Genomic DNA, 14,488 nt, shown 5'->3' on the forward strand with positions numbered 1-14,488 from the left:
GCATAACCTATGGTGGTGCTATTTGAGGATCCAACCAGCCTCTGAGCTGATGACCTAACAGACAGATAGACCAATGACCTCCCAGTTTTATCTAGAATCCGAAGCCCAGGAACGTGATTTTTTATTTTTAAAATGCGGCAACTCTTGGCCGAGATTCGATCAGCGTGAGAAGCAAATAACGATGTTAGTAGGCCGCCACATTCTTCAGAATATGACATTGAGCTGTTCAATTTGATGACTGACTCCTTAAGGAGATGATGTTTTAAAATACAATTTGCTGAACTCTCTTCACGACGTTAGTCCGCCTTAAATTTGAGGAACACCCGATAAACCTATTGACGCTCAGCACTGGTGATTTTTGACATCTTAGAATTCAAACAAACTGCTCTACCTGTCGAAAGCATTTTGGATCATTTTGTAGCCATTTTTGTCCATATGTCGCGACACTTCTTCGCACCATGATTTTCTCAAATGTTAACTATTTGATTTTGTTTTCACCGTAGGTCCTACACCTGTGTAGCTCCCAGATGTGAATCAAATAACAACTACAGGAACTATTAGCCGCACGGCACGAAGATTTTACACCTCAAGATGGTGCCACTGCACGCGCTTTCTGTAAATCACACGATAGTTTTGCATCACCCCTGTGTGTCATTTAACTGTGTTGCTATCTTGGCCTGTTCAGTGCAGACAGAAAATACGACCCTTATGATGTTTGTAAACCTTACTCCCTGGTTTCAAGCGGAGTTGAGAGTCTAAGATTTCATGACGTGCAAGGTAGGCATATGAAAGTGTATGCCTAACCACATTATCAACAAATTAATCTAAAAGGCCACCTAATCGATACTTTATTTCTTTTGCCTTTGGCAAACTTAAAAATACATTAACAAACACAGTACACGTTTCGACCACTTAGTGGTCATCTTCAGCAGTCACACCGCTATCACACTACGTCGTGCACGAAGGCAGTTCTCCAAGGCAACGCGGATTAAACATTTGCCAGATAAGATCGCGAGGCAAGCTGCCCGAATCAGATCGCCAGTTTATATAACAGAAGCCACCACAGGGTTTTAGCAAGTTAAACGACTAACACAATTTCTTTTATCACATTCCGAAGAGCAATTCTCGGAAGTTAAACAGTCAACACGGCCTTTTAACCACAAGAATATCACTCAAGGAAGTTATTAAATATAAACAACAAATACCTGAAGACTGGTGCATATGACATAAACTTTCATTCAAGCACAAGTGTTTTTTGAATAAGTGCCTTACCATAGACACTTTAGAATATTTTAAAGTATGTTTATTAAAAACAAAGTGTTTAACATCACCACAGACGCGAATTTTAATTAAGTTATTATTTTTTCACAAATGCCTGAAGATTATTACAAACACAAACTTTTTATTCACGCCACCTAATGTTATCAAAAAGAATTTTACCATAGACGCTTTTAAATATTTTAAATATGTTTTTCATCATTTAAGTTTTTAAACACAATTGTAAACGATACTGTAATTTAAGTATCATTCACATAAATCTCCTTACCCCCAACCCCCCCCCCCAATCTTCCATTTCATTTAAAGCATCTAGAACAATAGTTTTTAGATTCCCATGGGACATAGTTTTAAGATCCAATGTGCTTCCTTTTAAATGTTATCATCTAAGATTTTTTATATACAGCTGAAGATGACCACTAAGTGGTCGAAACATGTACTGTGTTTGTTAATGTATTTTTAAGTTTGCCAAAGGCAAAAGAAATAAAGTATCGATTAGGTGGCCTTTTAGATTAATTTGTTGATTATACTCATCGATACGGCCATGAAGTGGACAGCTTGCAATAACCACATTATGTCAAGAAGGTTGGTTGCTCGACGAATGTGCCGGAAAAATGTGATGTGGTGTGAATATGAAAGCGGAACAGGGAGACAGGGACTGTTGATGACTTGCATCGCACAGGACGTCCAAGGGCTATGACTACAGTCGATGACCGTTACCTTCGAATTTCACCTTGGAGGAACCATGAATGCAATGCCACCATACTGAGTAATAATCTTCGTGCAGCCACAGCTTTCCGCGTTTCAACTTAATCGTGGACGTACAGCATTGCATATTTGTAAAGGAGAATTTACTTGCTTGCTAACCGGGCTGAGTGGCTCGGCCGGTTGACGCGCTGGCCCTCTGAACCCAACTTGGCAGGTTCGATCCTGGCTCAGGCCGCTGGTATTTGAAGGCGCTCAAATAGGTCAGTCTCGTATCGGTAGATTTACTGACACATAAAAGAACTCCTTCGGAACTAAATTCCGGCACCTCGGCGTCTCCGAAAACGGTAAAGAGTAGTTAGTGGGACGTATAACAAATAACATTATTACTTGCTTGTTATATCTGCTTTACAAGTCGTGCGCATTTATAGAGCACTCTGGATCACTTGCTGCGCTTCTTGTAAAGAGCTAGTTAGAGCAACGCATCAAGTCGGCCGTGACAGTTACTTCTACCTTTAAGACGAACTCGCTAGTATAGAAAAAATTAACAATCTTTTATTTTGTGATTTTTCTTGCTAATCAGCTGTAGTGGTGTGAACTTTAAACACCTAAGGTAAAATAATTAAAATGTAGTTTACCTCAGAGAATTCATGAGCAAGGTCATCCCTAAGACTAAATGTGGCAGTAGCTACAGTAATCTTACAGCTTTGCATATACCGGTGGCTAAAACATTCAAAACTCTTAACATTTTCACCGATAAAAAAATTACAAGTCGGTGAATGTAGAGTGGGTCTCGGCCCACAAGTGGCCACGGTTGGTCCGTGGACCGACAGCTCTGCACTTCGACCTGCCAACCGAAGAGGAGGTGTGGTCACGGCTCTACCGCGGCTCTACGGCTCTGTATTCGGGAGATGGAGAGGTAGTGGTCCCCACCGTCGGCTGTCCTGAGAATGGTTTTCCATTCAGCTGCAGTAAGGCGAATGCCGGGACAGTTCCTAGTATAGGCCACGTCCGCCAAACATCGCACCTTCTTCGCTACAAATCTCCTGGTCTAAGAGACGGCGTCACCGTCTAGGAGGCCCGCCTCCCCCTTCAGGGCAGGAATAAAAACAATTTAGTAGTGATCCAAATAAATAAAAATATATTTATTAAAAATATATTTTAAATATTTTTCTGATAATAATGTATTACTTTTGGAATAAAAAACCATCGTATATTTGAAAGAAATAATAAATTGCGCATTTAGGGTTTAAACTGAAAAAAAACAGGTTGCACGAGTAACTATTTCACGCTCGACAACTATGGTGAGGCCCAGCTGTCAAATCTAGATATCATGGGGTGCGGTATGGATCTTTCCAACGTTATGCTGAATTGGCATAAAGTCATTTCCACCGATGAATGTCACATAAGTCTTGCTCCCAACGATCGTCGGCAACGTGTTCAGGTTTTACGTCTCAGACCCACTGTCTAGCATGTGCAGCAAGGTGGTGGTTCTCGGAGGTTTTGACGTGGTATTATGTGAGGCCACAGTACGCCACTCCTAGTCACGCAGAGCAATGTCACGACTATATAATACAGAGATGATATGTTGCTATCCACGTGGTTTGGGGCGCGTACCTGTCAACTTGCATTCGGGAGATAGTGAGTTCAAATCCCACTGTCGGCAGCCCTGAAGATAGATTTCCATGATTTTCCATTTTCACAACAGGCAAATGAACCTTAATTAAAGCCACGGTCGCTTCCTTCCCGCTCTTAACCCTTTCCTATCCTATCGTCGCCATATGTGTGGCGGTGTGACATAAAGAAAATTCTAAAAAATAAAATTCGTAGTGACACTGTATCGCCAACATTTTTGAGGAGAATTTGTATTGATGGACTATGATGCGCGAATCCATCGTGTGGTTCTCATTAATGACTTCGTTGGTGATCACGATATCGATCGACTAGAGTGGCCACCATATTTCCCGGATATGAACCCTGGGATCAAAATAAGGCTTCTTTACGTTATGACCCGGCCAACAATTCTATGTGATCCATGCCGAATCACCATATGGACAGTTTGGCAAAACGAATTCAGACATGCATCAATGTAAAGGGACGTGTTGCCTGGTATTAAAGGTACTGGTGTCCGCCTCCATGGCTAAATAGTCAGCGTGCTGGCCTTTGATCACAGGGGTCCCGAGTCAGATTCCCGGCAGGTTCGGGAATTTTAACCATCATTGGTTAATTTCCCTGGCACGGAGGCTGGGTGTATGTGTTGTCTTCATCATCATTTCATCCTCATCACGACGCGCAGGTCGCCTACGGAGTCAAATCAAAAGAACTGCATCTGGCGAACCGAACCCATCCTGGGGTCTCCCGGCACTAAAAGCCATACGCCATTTCGTTTCAAAGGTACTGGTGTGTGCTGTATTCAGTAACTCAAACTGAAATTCATAACTGTGTTTTTGTAGAGGCTCTGATTTTTTGTTCTGTTGGTTAATAAATTACATTGATGTGGGACCTCTGTATGTTTCTCTTTCGTTGTTGTGTTCAGTTTTTTTTAAACGTCAGCAACTATTTAGTCCAATGAAATGCAAATTTTTTATTTTTAAACTTTCATTTTTACCGATTTTTTATTTTTTTATTACAATTTGCTTTACTCGCACCGACACAGATAGATCTTATAGTGACGATGAGATGGAGTGGGAAGGAAGTGGCCCCAGCATTTGCCGGGTCTGAAAATGGGAAACCACCGAAAACCCATCTTCAGGGCTGCTGGCAGTGGGGATTGTACCCAGTATCGCCCGAATGCAAGCTCACAGCTGCGCATTCCTAACCGAACTACCAACTCGCTCTGTGCTTTTATTTTTGTAACATTCATTAACCCAAGTATGATTCCAAAACGATAGAGATATTCTACGTGAAACATTTCGTCATCACCGGCCTGCAGCAACAATGAAGCAGGTTGTCAAAACAGTGTCCACATGCAAGTACTTTAGAATAATGAACAATGTGTCCCAAATACATAATAAAATTCAATAATTATGTTCCTCATCAACACATATGCCTGTCCTTCATACTACAGAGAACAGTTTATAACATCATTTCCGCGAAGTGTTGAGAATAATTCATTTGGTGTCGTACACGTGAAAGTAATTAATAACACTGGCTGCGACGTAGGTGTGACGTATGAGGCCATGAATCAAAAATAGAGCTACTGCAGTGGCATTCTAATACCGCGAGCATTCAGAACCCATACAGCTACTGAAGATGTTAGCGATAACGTGGTAATTAATAGCCCGGTACAGCGTACATTATCATCCGAACAGGTTGATCGTGACAGGCTGTGACAAATGGTGAGAGTTATACTTGGTACTCCCGAACAACACACTCTGTGCTCTAACAATGTCTTCCAAACGAAATGGAACGATTTTCATGATATGCAGTGTCACACACAAGCAATAATTTAATTTCAAAATATAATAAAAATGGACTAGACAAAGACGTCTTCGTACAGACAAAAAAAATCTGTGCAGGTAATGGTTTCCATTTTTCAATACTTCAATTCTAGGCGGGGCAGAATGATCAAATTTATCTGTAACTGCTAGTGTCTCACGAATTAGTATGTTAGACATCTCTACTTTAGCCTGTCTTCCGCCTTAACTGAATGGTCAGCGTATTGGTTCGTGTCTGTCATCATCATCATCATCATCATCATCATCATCATCATCATCATCATCATCATCATTTTTAGCCAGTTCCAGTTTTCCGGGTGTGGTGAATGAGCGCCCTCCAGTTATATCTGCTTATGTAAAGGTGTTCTTCTATAACCTGTTTCCAACCCAGACCACGCCCAGCTACAGGGACATTGCTTTATCTATTCGGGACATTCTCACTCGCCCAGTCGCCTGCGCTGCGAGCCTGTCTCTCACCAAGCCCTTTGCCGTAATGCGGGTAGCGCGTGTTTTCGCACAAGATTTCCAGTTCTGTATGAAGTTATTTATGTTGCACACACGCTCACGTAATGAAAATGGCATTGGAACAACACAGTTAGCACTAAACATATATTTAGTAGTTAGTATATTTATTTTCCTCCAGATCTTATAGTATTCAAACCTATTCGATTACAATGGTGAAAAATAACAACATTTCCAAACCCCAGGAAAACTATGAAAAAGTTCATGCTACATAAAGGAAAACTAAACACAATCAGACCAAATGCAAAGACCATTCTCCTATTCGGAGAAAGGATGTACAATACATAATACTGGCAACACGGCAAAATAAAGAATATAAAAACCTACCTCTCCTATCCTGGTAGAATCAGCAAGTCTTGATCTATTTACATTCCGTTCCACGTGCACGAGTACAGCAGCTCTTGACCTGAGTCATCTCGACAAAGCCGCTCGTGACCTACCTCACTGTACAAGACTTGCTAATACACCCTTATCATTTTACTTTACTGAGTCTGGTGCCTGCCTCGACCAGCTTTCCTTAGAACGTAACTCATGACTTATAAGATAAAGTTTTACACAAATACAATTCCATTTCAATTCATGTCCAACTGTCTCATTCTCTCCTCTTTAACAGCACAGTACAATTATATGTCCAGTTACCTCAATTGCCCACTTCTCTTAATTTCTTAACACATAATTTCTTAACAGTACATAAATACCAATTTAGATTGCCTACCCCAGTCCATTCTTTAATCACCCACCCAATAATTGTTTGCTCATCACTCTGCTTAACTTACTCTTTCTTCCTGACTTTCACTCAAAAGTTTCATTCTCACTTCTTCTGTTTCTTTACATTGACCTAACAGGTGCAGGTCACCATTCACCTTTCCACATATTATATACAATGAATGATCTTTATTTCTAATCCACCCCTTAGTTTCATACAAACCCAAAATCCACCACAATAATCCTCCTCTCACCGTTCTGTCCACATTACTTGACTTGCCTTGATAAATACACTTAGGGATGCCCCCCTCTACATTTCTTCCATTGTCGTTGCCTTTGAATATCATTTACCCTCATTAAAAACGATCTCTGACTTCTACTACCGTTTGTATTCCAAATCTCTTGCAATACGTATCTCATACCCAGCCTTTCCGCATACCTTTTGATGTTCGACAGCATATGGTACATACTTTTCAGTCATTACTGGTAAGCTGTTTGTAACACTATACCCCTCCCCTCTCTTCAATCGCATCCAATAGTTAAGTACCCTCTTCACACATTCAAATTCTATATACTCCCCACAGGTTACTATGGCTCCGGCATTTGCTGTACACTGTGGGAGTCAGATTACCGTCTTACTAAATTTACAAATAATCTGACTTAACATATCTCTACTTTCCTCTAGACCCCATAGTTCCACCCCATACAGTACTCTGCTCAACACTATTGTCTTTAACACCATCCTTTGGATACTATACTTTATACCCGGGTACTTTGTCTTCAGAACCTTAACAACTGATAGAGCCGCCGTCCCTTTCCATTCCGCTCTCTTAATTTGATCCTCCCATCCCCTCTTCTGTTTATAAGCTCTCCTTGATATTCCGACTTTTCTACCTCATCAAACCTCTCCCCGTGGATCACCCATTTCCTTTCCTTCTTTCTCGCCCTGCTCTTCCTGACTGCCATCACCTTCGATTTATTACCGTTCATAATTGTCAGGGACCCCTTTCTAGCATATTCTGCAACCGCGTTCAAACTTCTCAGCAAACCCTACACTGTTAAGGCCAATAAAACCACATCATCAGCAAAAATTAATTCTGGGATCTCTACGTCGTTTACAACCGGCGTCGCCCAATTATTCTCTCCGTGACCTTGTAGTATATCGTTGAGCATTAAACACGTGAAACATGACTAAACTGAACCTTACGCTGATAAAGCTCGGAGGGGAGCTTGTAGCTCTGAGAAGCGCATAACGGCAAAGTGCTTGGCGGGAGACAGGCTAGCAGCGCAGGCGACCGGGCGAGTGAGAATCCCCCCAACAGATAAAATAATCTCCTTGTTGATCACTTCTAATCCGATCGATCACTCTCTTCCTTGGCTGACCTCTTGATATTTTGCCTTCGAGTTCCTCCTCAAACCACACTCTAGTCTAGTGTCTCCGGAAACTTAAAAGACCGTGGCCTACAAGGCGACTGCTGCTCAGCCTGAAGGCCTGCAGATTACGAGGTGTCGTGTGGTCGGCACGATGAAGACTCTCGGCCGCTATTCTTGGCTTTCTATCTCACCGTCAGATTGCTCCTCAACTGTAATCACGTAGATCTCGAACCAGCCCCCATAACCAGGTAAGAAAAACCCTGATCTGGTCTGGAAATAGAAATCGGGGTCTCCAGGTAAGATCGAGCGAAGAAATCACTGAGATAAATCAAATCCCGCCTTCTGGAACATGCTAGCACTCCTGAATCCAAAGCTACACTGATTGTTAGCCGCGCAGCACGGTGACTTTAGTACCTCAAGATGGAGGATTATTGTAACACTGTGTAACGTCATACTCAGGTCAGACTATTGTTGTGGTTCCACTGTCCTTCCTGTTTACATTGAGCTAATGAAAACTGTCGTCAAACGACTCGTCTAGAAATTACTTCGATTTTAAAACTTTAAAGTTTTGTAACATTAACCGGCCGGAGTACGGTGCCGATACTCTGTTCTGCTATCACATAGATATCACCGTGTTTGGGTATAGGTGGTAGAATAAATCCACGGTATCTCCTGCCTGTCTTTAAAGGCGGCTAAAAGGGTAACCAGGGGCTTTTATCTTGGGAGCAGGGATTGCCGACCACAGGTCCCCTAACTGAGTATGGCATCGCCTCCACTTACTTGTATCAGGCTCCTCGCTTTCATCTTTCCTATCCTATCTAACTTGGTCAACTCTTGTTCTTTCCGACACCGATGGTAATATGATTCTTTAATGCCCTTCGCGGCAACTGTCGTTTTTCTTTTGCCGATTCTTTAATTTGTCGATTGTCAGACTTCATCGAATTTTCCCTCTGACTGGTGTTAATAGAGGTGGTGGTGGTAATTACTGTTTCAAGAGGAAGTAAATCTAGGCAACCATCCTCTATATAACACTAAAACATGGAAGGGATCCGACACTTCGAAAAATTAAGCTATCGACCAAAGTAAGACAAGGGCCACGAAGGGCATAAAAATTAAAGTCTCCCTAAGCATAGAATGCTCTAATACCGCCGGGGTTGGAAAAGAACGGGAGTTAAATAAGGGATGTCGGATAGGATAGATGTGCACAATTGGCTTTACGTCGCACCGACACAGATAGGTTTTACGGTGACGATGGGACAGGAAGGGGCTAGGAGTGGGAAGGAAGTGGCCGTGGCCTTAACTGAGGTAAAGTCCCAGCATTTGCCTGGTGTGAAAATGGGAAACCACGGAAAACCTAGCTAGCTAGTTGCTTTTTTTTTTGTTTTTTACGTCGCACCGACACAGATAGGTCTTATGGCGACGATGGGACAGGAAAGGGCTAGGAGTGGGAAGGAAGCAGCCGTGGCCTTAATTAAGGTATAGCCCCAGCATTTTCCTGGTGTGAAAATGGGAAACCACGGAAAACCATCTTCAGGACTGCCGACAGTGGGGTTCGAACCCACTATCTCCCGAATACTGGATACTGGCCACATGTAAGTAACTGCAGCTATCGAGCTCGGTTAGGATAGATGAAAGTGAGGAGCCTGGCACAAAAAGTAGAAGCAATGCCAGGACACAACTGAGGTCCCCGTGGTCACCAACCCACGCTCCCACGTTGAGAGCCCCTGGGGCACATTTTAGTTGTTTCTTACGACAGACAGGGGATACCGTGTGTGTTATTCTACCGCCCCAACCACAGCGGGGTATCCCAAATTGTAGGCCTTCTTCTTCTACCGCTTCTCCCACACCTGTGGGATCGCGGGTGTGAACTGTGTCGCACATATAGATTTGGCCCTGTTTTACGACCAGATGCCCTTCCTAGCACCAACCCTATATGGAAGGATGTAATCACTATTGCGTGTTTCTGTGGTGATTGGTAGTGTAGTGTGTTGTATGCATATGAAGAGAAAAGTGTTGTAAAAAACACAAACACCCACTCCCCGAGCAGAGGAATCAATCAGACACGATTAAAATCCCCGACCCGGCCGGGAATCGAACCCGGGACCTTCTGAACAAAAGGCCTCAACGCAGACTATTCAGCCAAGGATTCGGAAAGTTGTAGGCCTACCTCTTCTTAAAACAATATTAACCATCAACTCCACCACCACCACCACGTTAGAATCGAGTACTGTACAAGGTGAGCAAAAAAAGCGGAATCAGTCCCGCAGCCCGGCAGCGCTGCCGGCACACGTAATGCAGGGTCACCCGGTTTAAGTTCGTGCACTTCAGTATTTTTATACGGCTTCAACTTCAGTAGCTCTGTACCGTTCGAAAAGAATCACAAGAAATTTCCATTTCCTGAGCAAGTCGTCGAAGTGATTTTGTTGGAGACCTTTCCAGAGCGTTACCAATGTTACCTATAGTTTCTTGTGTGAGCATTGTACGTAGTTTATTATGTTTCTTATCAAGAAACTTAATTTATTTACTAATCTATGAATCGAAGTCCGACCTGGAACGTGAACATCAGGAAACTTCTCTTGAAATAATCTCCTTGCGGCCCTCGCACTTTCTTTACTAACGTATTAGTCGTAAATGAAAACTCTTTGAGGAATGATATACCGATATTCGACTCGAGCCACCTGAGCCATTTCACTAAATTCACACACAGTACTATTGTCACCAACGAAACACGAGCCATGTTTGCAACCGTTCAACAAAGACTGAAACCTGGCGCGGTAGCGCTCCCTTGGGTTCATCCGGCACTATATTTCGTCACCGGCCAACTCACTAAGGAATTCCCGCGCACAGGATGGAGCGGTTCCGCTTTATTCTGCTCACCCGGTAGAAGAGGATGGTGTGACAGGACAACATTGGGAACATTGCATATCGATCAATTGGTCACAAGTGTGAGCTTAAGCCACAAGTCTCGGCACATGCAAGTATTCATGGATTTCTGAATTATCGACTCAGTGGCCTCACGGGATTCAAAGGGTTTCTCACGATATAGAGACTGCATGCGTCTCATATTCACATTTGTATTCAACTGCACCTCTTGTGTATAAACTTAAAGGCTCGGCTGCGGTAAGTAAGGCTCCGTGATCGATTCTTTTTTTTTCTTTTTGCTAGTTGCTTTACGTCGCACCGACACAGATAGGTCTTATGGCGACGATGGGATAGGAAAGGCCTAGGAGTTGGAAGGAAGCGGTCGTGGCCTTAATTAAGGTAGAGCCCTAGCATTTGCCTGGTGTGAAAATGGGAAAACACGGAAAACCATCTTCAGGGCTGCCGACAGTGGGATTCGAACCCACTATCTTACGGATGCAAGCTCACTGCCGCGTGCCCCAAACCGCACGGCCAACTCGCCCGGCGATAGAATCTTGGCACATTGTTAGTTGAGATTCAATGATACTTAAATGTAAGATATAATAATAATAATATTAATAATGATACTACTACTACTACTACTACTAATAATAATATTGTTTTTATGTCCCTCTAACAAGTCTTCTCGCTTTTCGGGGATGCCGTGGTGTCAGAATTGCGTCTTGCTGTAGTTAAGTAGACTGATGATAAATCCACCGGCATGAGGCTGGTGTAATTATTATTTATTTATTTATTTTTCACAATTTTATGCCCAACTAAGGAGCGCGATTGAACTTACTAAGCAGATTAATTTGCTTTCATCTCCTCCCAGAATCTCTTCATACTCTCGCTGTGTTTTTCTTCCGTTCTTTCGTCCATGCACTAGTGGTTCTCATCTTGGGTTTTTCAGCAAAATAATGTTCAGCAACGTTTAAAAGCTAAGCCTGTCACATATAATTTCACCTCTTGTCATTATTATTGCATTAGATGCTTCGTGGCTTAGGTGGCAGCGCGCTGGCCTCTCACCGCTGGATACCGTGGTTCAAATCCCGGTCACTCCATGTGACATTTGTGCTGGACAAAGCGGAGACGGGACAGATTTTTCTAAGGGTACTCCGGTTTTCCCTGTCATCTTCCATTCCAGCGATACGCTTCATTAACATTTCATCTGCCAGACATTTATCATTGCCCCAGGGAAGTGCGACAGGCCTCGGCAGCCGGCACACTTCCTATCCTCGCGCTAGATGGGGACTTCATTCATTCCATTCCTGACCCGGGCAATTGACTGGAAACAGGCTGTGGATTTTCATTATTATTACATTCATGGATTAAATCGGTACAGCTCCTGTACGGATTCCGCCGTAGCACAGAGTCATCAATTACAGAGATTAATTACGTAGGTGAAATACATTTATATTTATAATAATAGGCCACACTTGGGCAATAACATGATTCACTTTTACAGTATAAGACTTGATCCTCATGCTTGGTAGGCATCTGATGAAAAGGAAAACTCGTAACTAGGTACTTCCTCACAATGCGGCAGGTATCCAGAACAGCTGTTTGAAGCTCTGGATATAGATTTGAATTCTGCTGAACATTTAGAATGACACCAGTACATACTAAAGTAACTGGACGTTTGGTAACAGAATAAAATTTTAAAAATAACTGTATCTCTATCCCCAGTTCCGTGAACTTTGGTATTTTTGATGATATCATTATTATTTTAAATTCATTTAGGGCCACTAGGGACCACGTTAAGTAACTTCAACAGTTTTAGAAACGTGTTTTTTTTTCTTTTTGCAGCCGAGAATAAATAGCTCCATTCTTTGTCTGCCAGCCTGTCTTCTCTCCTCTGTCCATCCTCTGTTCTTTTCCAATGAACCCCTTGAAGTTGTTTGTCTGAGATCTCCTCCAGCCTAAAGCCAACCCTGCCGAAGAACTTTCTGACCTCCTGAAACTTTAGGCCTACTCTCCACTACTTTGAATATCTGTTCTGTTACCCACTTTTCATTCATTCGGCCGTTCCGCGAACTTCGACCCATTATCTTCTGAGGGATCTTTTACTCAAATTCCTCAGCTTCTCTTAAACCAATCAGTGCATCATTCATCTGTATACAGACACTCTGATTTAATTACTGTTATTATTATTATTATTATTATTATTATTATTATTATTATTATTATTATTATTTTTGATTCGTTGTGCCCAGCTGTGGAGCGCGTTTGAACTTATTTTGCACAATGTTTCTTCTTCTTTTCTTCCCAATATCTCTTCATTTTTTCACTGTGTTCCTTTCTGCGTGTTTCTGTCCAGCCTGTATTTTTTCTTGTTGGTTTCTCTGCAAATTTATGTTTGTTTACTAAGCTTCTAAATTTCATTCTATCTTGAATGGTTTCGTCCTCGATACCCATTTCTTGTAGATCTTCATGTATTTCTGCTAACCAATTGTTGCGGATTTTCAGGGTTAGAGCTAGATTTAGAATTTTCTTTGTCAGCCTGTTGTTATCCATTCTGTGTAGGTGTCCGTAGAATTTTAGTCGTCTCTTTCTGATGGTATCTGTGATTTTTTCTGTGAATTGAAAAATTTCGTGTGGTTTCTTTTTCATCCAAATTCCATTTTCGAACTTTGGTCCTAGGATTTTTCTGAGAATTTTCCTCTCTTGTTTCTCAATGCTTTTCATTTGTGACCTGCCGCCAATGATCAGTGTTTCAGATGCATAAAGTGCCTCTGGTTTGATGACTGTATTGTAGTGTCGTAATTTTGCATTTTTTGATATACATCTTTTGTTGTATCTGTTCCATGTGATTTTGTAAGCCCTTTCCAGTTTAGCAGTTATTATTATTATTATTATTATTATTATTATTATTATTATTATTATTATTATTATTATTATTATTATTCATTTTCACTTCCCCTTGTCCAGTTCTTGCCAGGTCGGGGTGTTGATGGCACTTCTCCGCCGTTTCCTCTTCTTCCACCACTCCTCTTCAGTAATTGTATTCCAGTCCAGTATTCTTTTTCTTATACTGTTCTTGACAGAGTCCATCCATCTTGTTCTGGGACTCCATCTTGCCCTCTTTCTTTTTATCTTAGCCTCCAATACTTATTTTGGTATCCTTCCCTCCTCCATCCTCATAATATGTCCAGACCATCTCATTTTATTCTTCTCCATCATATCACTCAGTTTTTCTACCCCTACCTTTCTTCTGACCTCAACATTTCCAACTCCGTCTCTGCTTGTCTTCCCTGCCAATCTCTTCAGGAACTTAATCTTACTGGCCTGAATTTTACTCTCATTCCTTGTTGTTGAAGTCCAAGTCTCTGATGCATATGTTAATATAGGGGTATAGTACATCTTGTGTATTATTATTATTATTATTATTATTATTATTATTATTATTATTATTATTATTATTATTATTATTATTATTATTATCCGGAGACCCCGGGTTCGATACCCGGCCAGGTCATTGATTTTTACTTGATTCTGAGGGCTGCTTCAACGTTCACTCAGCCTACGTGATTACAATTGAGGAGCTACCTGACTGCGAGATAGCGGCACCG

This window comes from Anabrus simplex, chromosome 6 (genome assembly GCF_040414725.1).
Source record: "Anabrus simplex isolate iqAnaSimp1 chromosome 6, ASM4041472v1, whole genome shotgun sequence".
Classification (NCBI taxonomy): Eukaryota; Metazoa; Arthropoda; class Insecta; order Orthoptera; family Tettigoniidae; genus Anabrus; species Anabrus simplex.